Raw genomic sequence first — 7,910 nt, forward strand, 5'->3', positions numbered from 1 at the left:
TTCGAATCCCGGGAAAGATGTTTTCTGTTGTTCGGACATCAAGCACTAGGGAAGAATGGCGCTAGGGCAAATTCTGTTATTGTTCCTGGAAAAGGATCTGATTGACTAAGTCAAAAATTAGAAAATTATCCTCTGGCCCAGAAGATGAATTTGTAAGGACCTGTCGTATTTTCCCTTTGTAAATACTGCAGAAGTCGAAATTGAGGGTTGACATTTCTTTACTCGTTCGCTTGTGGTTTGTGAAGATGAAACCTGGCGTAATTATTCCTTAAGACAACTGAGAGAACACTGGAAGGTCATAAATCTGGGAAAAGTGTCCTGAGTTCGATTTCCGGCATGGGATGATCGAACAACGACGCCAGGATCAGTTTCTTTTAGCTCCGAAGAGGAAATTACAAAAACAGAGGCCTCGACACTGGATTCGATTCGTGACATGGATGGTTTCTGTTTACGGGAATTTAATCGCGATAACAGAACGACGCTGAGGCAAAATTCTTTCTTTTTCGGAGAGGAAAATACAAGATCTAAGGTCACAGACCCGAAAACGTTCCAGGGTTCAAGTCTCTCTTAAGATGTAAAATTTGAGGTTTTAACAGCGGTGAGTATGAAGATTTCTGTCTTCTGGGTTGTTGCGCTGTATAGAATGGTCGATGTTAACCAACGTTTCAGAGGTCATACTGCCTCCATCATCAGAGCGATGAGTATGAAGATTTCTGTCTTCTGGGTTGTTACGCTGTGTAGAATGGTCGATGTTTACAGATGTTTCTGAGGTCATACTGCCTCTGTCATCGCCATGAAGTCCTCTAGACCCAAAGATATTTCTCGTATGGCTTTGCAAGGACGTGAATGTAATTAACTGTCATACTATGTGTCTCATAGTCAGTAAGTATATCTCAAATAACAATAGCCAGAAAATTAGCGACTTTGAGCCTAGATGTTATATCATCATCATCGTATTATAGAGAATTAATGAAATTTGTGTTACGTGCGACGCGTATCTGCAGGTCCTGAAGCAAACCTAAGTTGACTCCCAGTGACGATAACAGACCACCCACTAATGTGTCAACAAGAAACCGTTCTGAAATGACGCGTGGTTAGTAGCTTAATCTCTAGATCTGTACTCGGAAGTTTCCTAGTTTCAGTATTCATACGCAGAGGTCATCTTAAGCTGCAGTTGATCCAGCGTCCTTTAAAAAGCTGAGACTAAACTACACGAAGATGCGAACACTGTATTGGAAGTAAGAGTGGTCTGAGACCGAGGTCTAAGGAGAAGGCATGAAAGAGACCATAAAACGACGGAGAAATTTGTATTGTGACTGAATTTATAACAGTACTTATCAGCTAATATTAATAACATAATTAAACTAACAAGGAACAGATAAACAGTACACGCAGTACGAATAGCAAAATAAGAAACGTGTGCTTATTTTTTGTAAGATAGACTCATCAGGAGAGATAACTTTGGATTGTTTTAAACTGGTCCTGAATAAGTACAGTATGAAGGTGCTGATTACTTTCGACTTAATCACAACGGGGTGTATTTTAAGAGTTTCACAACGCATGAAACTTCTTCAAAAGCTGAGTAACTGTCGACTTTTCAACACAGACCCTGTACCACGGCGCTAGTAAGTTAGACAGCTATATCGTATAACGTCACAGCAATTGGGCACAATCAGAACGCAGTCTGTTACAGTGTTGTCAAAGGAGTTGGGTGGGCACATACACGCCTCGGACAAAGATGGGAAGTTGCCAGGAATTTCAATAAGCTTCAGCTGGAGGCTTTCTTTCGCCCCTTTCAAAAGCAGCGAGATCTAAACTCCGAGGTCCATTTCCGGCTACGCGAGGCAGAGCAGTATTACGAGTGAGGTGACGGAGATGAAAATCAGCAACTTCACTTTGGTGGGATAGCAAATTATGGGTGGCAGGTTAGATCGAGGATGTGTTCTCATTAGCAAGGAACCATGGCTAGCGTCTGCACTAATGTACGGATCAATGCATTTGGCCGAATTTGTACATTTAATTCGATGCGTAGGAACGAAAACACACAAAACAGTCATTTTGAAAAAGTGGAAATAACCGTTTATAATTTTGCAGGGAGTCAGAAAATCGAGTAACACTTCCTCCCAAGCTTCAGCAAAACTGGCGTATTTAAATTCTGTTACCATGATTTCTCTGTCCTCTATAGCCCGAATGACAAAATTTTGCCCTTTTCCCACGTTTTGTAAACGTAAGTTCTTTAGAGTGAAAAAGTCCACAATTATTGAAGAACATTTATATATTTCATAAAAATACTACAAGTATTTATTTAAGTTTTTAGACCACTATTTTAGTTTTTCAGTATTTTATTCGTTCTGGTCTCTTCATCTGTTCTCCGCAATGGTAAATTTTAAAATTCTTGATGATCCTGATCAATATTTTATGTCAATCTATTTAACATATAATGAACACGTGCCATTAGGGACGGCTTTTTGGTTTGGTATGACGGGAGTTTTATTTGGAACATAAAGGATCATGAAGTTGTCTGTGATGATGACTTCTCCTGGTTTCTGAGAGCTGAATTCACGCAAGTGGTATTGTACAATAAAATTAACTTTCTGGGCCCTAGGAGCAGCTTTACCACATGACTGCACTAACATTGTGTTCTTTTGCATAATTCTGACCCACCTTTATATTGTCGGTGCAAAGAATGAATGGGGCACGTCATATAGCATGCACAGGAGCTATGAGAAATTCTTATAAAATTTTTGATAGGCAATGTGAAGGGTAGAGACATTTTCGGACATCCAGGGGTGTATGAGAGAGAAATATCGATATGGATCTTCAAAAGTATGGTTTGTGGTAGAAGAATTGATTAATTTAACCCATCATGTTGTCCTTTGACGGGCTCTTGTGAACACCATCAGTTCCAAAAGGGGCGGGCAATTTGTTGACTAACTAACTAACTAGATGGCTTACGGAACCCGAAGGTTCATCACCGAATTAACCAAAGACCTCCACCTGTCCCTGTTCTGGGCCAACAAAATCCAGTCTCCTTCAACTCCTATCTCCCACACATTATCCTTCCATCTACGTCTAGGTCTCCCCAGCGGTCTCTTCCCCTCAGGTTTCCCAACCATTACCCGGTGCACACCTCTTGCCCCATCCATGCGTGCTACATAACCAGTCCATATCATTCTTCTCGACTTAATCACCCTGACAATATTGGGGGAGAATTATTAATTTTTAAGTTCGTCATTATGTAGTTTTCTCCAGACCCCATCGTAATGTATTCTTCCTACAGTGGTTATTACCACCAACCAGCCGCACACAGTATTTCATGCAGCCATATACCAAGAACTCATACATTATATCTATACTGATACAATTTTAAAACAGCGATGGAAAGTCAAAATTGTAGTTTTCTTCAAAAGCTACGTAAGAAGAAGTCTTTTCTCAGCTGCATGTAGTTCGTCTTCATTGTCTTTTGTGTGGTGAGAACAATGGCATGCCTACAGTTGTAGCTCAGCTGGCAGAATAAACAAAATATTTACAGCGTTCTGGGGCCAGAATTTTGTGAGCATACGGTATGAAAATAAGTTAAATTTAAGGAAGGGTGACACTTCAGTATTTCCATAATTATCTAAGGCAGGAGAAGGTGTACGAATGGGTGAAGAAATCAGGGGATGACGGATGATCCTTGTTGATCGCTCAGTCTGTGTTGTTAGCGCCTGTAGCATGCTTTGGGGTTGAAGCTATGGAGTAGATTGGACACCTTTTCTGGGGCATATAAATAATCGCCACCGATGTACCTTGCAACTTAAAAGAACATTATTTTATTTATCCCCGTATTTTGTATGAAGCTCAATTTTAACTTTATTCGTTTTCTCAGAAATGATTAATTCTGCAACGTGGTGTTCCGTGACACGTGATACAGATGTTATTAAGATCTATGCATGCAGCTTTCATTTGAACATTTTAGATTCGATAAATATTTAACGAAATATAACTGAAATGTGGCAGAACACTGTGCAATGCGACATCTGTAGTGCGATTAAGTATGGAACAACAGATATGAATCTGGCATAATGAACATCGAATGCAAAATAGAAAATAATATATTTGCAAGTTACGGAACTGTGTGAAACAGTTATCCAGCATAGCAGAGTATATATTTAGAAGCTGATAGTCACCAATCTGGTCATTAAGTTCCCAGACTTATTTGTAACCGGAGGGTTCATCGCTGCATCCAAAACAACACGTCCCTGGATTAGATTCTGAGCCAGCTAAATTCAGCTCGCATTTATTTATATAAGATTGAAATACCATCCTCCCAAACTTGCCCAAGTTCGTCAAGAGTTCTCCTCCATTCACGTGGACTGATTGAAATGCATTATGAATTTCTTATCTTCCCCTTGCGTAGTTTACTGTGGTTCATTAAATTCTCCTTGATATGACTGTGCTAATAACATTTTCTGAGAGACACAAATTATAAAGTTTCTCATTATTTAATTACCACCATCCTTATGTTATTTACTCTCATTCAGATCTAAGCCTTCTCTTCAGTTAAATCAATATATTTTTTTTTCGCAGCAAGAAATCGGTTTCACACCCATTCAGAACACCAGGTAAAATTATACTTTCGTATATTTAAATATTCATGTTTAAGGGTGGGATAAAAATATTTTTAACAGACTGTATATTCCACTTCATTACTCTGCTCTTATAAACTTCGTCAATAAATACAAAACTTTGAAAGATGGCTGTCTTCTGAGTTGTTGTTCTGCCGTGTAATCTGGTAGAAGTTTACCGACGTTTTAGACGTCCTTTCTGCCTCCATCATCAGGACCATAATTATCAGAATAACTGATCTAGTCTTACAGTTAATCTAGTCGTAAAGAAACTTGGAAACTAAATAATACACCGACTTTGGGGGTATAAAGTTGAAGAGAAATTATATCTGGGGGTACGCGAACGAAAAGGGTTGAATACCACTGGTCTAGACGGCACCAAACCCTCAAGAACAGAATCACCGCCGTGAAAATCAAAAATGTCTCAGATTAAATTGACACATTAAAAAAATACACATTGTACATTACTAAGATTACAAACAGCAATTCCGCGTGTATGCAGGCGAGTTTAAAACTCGTTAACAGAATGCAAACCCTGCTGCCAGATTCAGTAAATTCTTTGCTGTTACACGCAGTTAAGTGAAGTTTATTTACTAGATGCAATCGTGGACATAGAATCACATAAAGTGACGGAACATGGCCTGAGAATCAAGCCGAGCAGGCAGTCTCAAGTCCAATGTAGAAACATCATACTTCATACGAAAGACGCTGATATAAAGTATATAATACCTCACGCGAAATCTGTTTAACGCATGTAACACATGTATTTCAGAAACAGCTGATGCACTATTACCTCAGGGCCAACGTCTGTCTCAGGTACATAGAAGTAAATGCCCTATAAAATGGTGAATAGATGGAGTAATAAGAATACCCAGTAGAAACATCGTTTGTTGATATGCAGCTCGGAACATAACGTGTACATATTTTGTGTGTTAAGTTGTCTTGTTTAAGTACAGATATGATGCTGGGCGAATCTTTCGTCTTAAGAATTAATGTTGATTCGAAACAGTAAAAAGTATGGAGAAAACGTTTTATGCCAATAAGGTCTGACTTATCAGAAGCAAGTAGTTATGAAGTAACGCAAACAGTTCTCTGTGGTTACTGAGTCTCAAAGTTTATTAGTGAACAATCATAGGACAGTAACTTGAGTCCAGTTCACATCTCCATAACCGGTTTCTCTTAGCTCAATTTTAATTATCTTATTATTGACCATAGACGTCATAATCGCTCAACTCTTATTTCTTCGTCAGATTTTCCAACGAAAATGCGTATGATGATTACTGCAGTGGCGTTTTTGAATTCTGCATTCACGGCGGAGGCTATATTTAAAGGCTCTAAGCAACTTATTATTAGCGCGGTTACATGACAGACGTTTAACTTATGTTCAAAAAAAAAAATTTGAAAATTACATCAGCATGGCCGCACACCCAGGAAGCAATCAGCGTCAAGCTTGAAAGAAGTCTGAAGAAGGAGATGAATTTTGCAATGAGACCCCGCAAACTGATTAATTGTTAAACTTAAGAGGACGAAACACGATGAGACATGTTTCGCTGTCATAGAATCAGACCTGTCTTTTTGTATTTTTCTTCGGCTTCATGGCTGTTTCAAATAAAAGGGAGTCACAACCTCGTAGCCACGACAGAGTTCGCCGGGCCATGATCTGCAGTGGGGCGAAGGCAGCAAGGACCTCTGAAACGTCTACTCCTACGTCTACGTCTACGTAAATACGTCTATACGGAAGGGTCATTCGTTAGTTACGGGGATTTGTTAGATCCAGCGCCGATCAGTAAATAAGGACCTTTAAGAATCATTAATGTATTTTATTGTAATTATAATTGTTTATACGTTTATTGTAATTTTAATGAACCAATGCTCGCCCGTTAAATCCAAGTTACCAGGACTAATTACAACACTTTTATAAGACTTTTAATCCGCATAGTCGCCAACGAGTGGAAGAAAATTTTGGTACAAAATTTAGATGCGTGTTTATAAGGTTATAACAATAATTTCATTTGGGAAGATGAAATGGGTTTCGAAAGTTTAAACTTCTGTTCTGGACACTCAAAAGAACGCATTGAGAGAATGGGAAGTTGTAACAAAAGCTTCATGATTTGAACTCCACACCTAGTGTTGGTGGAGTAGTCAGATTACAGACGATAAGATGGGAAGTGCACGCAGAAAGTATGGGAAAGTTTTCGTGTATTTTAGGCAGAAATACTGAGGGGTTATGGACCACATGCAAGATGAAAAAGTAACTGTGAGGATAATAATAATGTGGATCATTATTAAACTGAAGTTGAGAGGAGCTAGTCATGTAGCACAGTAGGGATAAATTTCCGTCTGGTTTTAGGTGGATCGAAAATTTCTTTTTTGCTGGTTGAAATTCTTACAACATAAATTCTACTTTTGTGCTTTAGTAAAAGTTGTCAGTGGAACCACGGTTCCGGAGAATTTGACGTAAATACGTCTATACGGAAAGGAAGTTTATATATTTGCTTTATTCTAAATATTTATTTTATACATGCTTTACACTTGAGTAAAGTTTGATTAAGACATTGCTTATTAAACTTAAATTAGGTACGCTTAAGATTGGTCTGTGGTAGCTGGATGTAATGTAAAGTAATGTATTTTAATGTAATGTAAGGTAAGATAAGGTAACAAAAATGTTGAGTAAACAGTTGACGTTTCGTAGGTAACAAAAAACAGATGAAGTTTCCTAGGTAACCATTGTTGTTTATTTGTTAATAAACAGATGATGTTTCCTAGGTAACCATTGTTGTTTATTTGTTGATAAACAGGTGACGTTTCCTAGGTAACCATTGTTGTTTATTTGTTGATAAACAGATGATGTTTCCTAGGAAACCATCTTACACTCTTTAGTTCCCCTTTTTCGTTTCCGTTTTTCGTTACACTTTTTCGTTACACTTTTTTGCCGAATGACCTTTCCTTATAGATGTATTTACGTCAAATATCTCTTTGGTCTTAAGAAGAATTATTTTATTTCTAGGAATTCTCATTATATGATATTGCGCAATCGCTAAAAAGAACAATGGGGAACATTGAGTATATTTATGATGACGTCATCTAGACGCATGTGTTCATTTGATTGTTGCCTTCAGTAACAATAGCCGACCCAGTCAGTTCTCGCTGGACTTTGGTCGTTTTCGGTCGTGAAGTGAAATCTGTCCTGTGACTCGGACTTCGTTTTGCTTTATTTAATAATGGCGGAGTTTAAATAAGTGTTTAATTCGGAAGTGTGAATAATTCTCGTACCCCACCAAAAGGCAAAAACGGTAAGAAGGC

This window comes from Zootermopsis nevadensis, unplaced genomic scaffold, assembly GCF_977971745.1.
Source record: "Zootermopsis nevadensis isolate Lab colony 2312 unplaced genomic scaffold, Znev_1.0 Znev_ptg000007l, whole genome shotgun sequence".
Lineage (NCBI taxonomy): Eukaryota > Metazoa > Arthropoda > Insecta > Blattodea > Termopsidae > Zootermopsis > Zootermopsis nevadensis.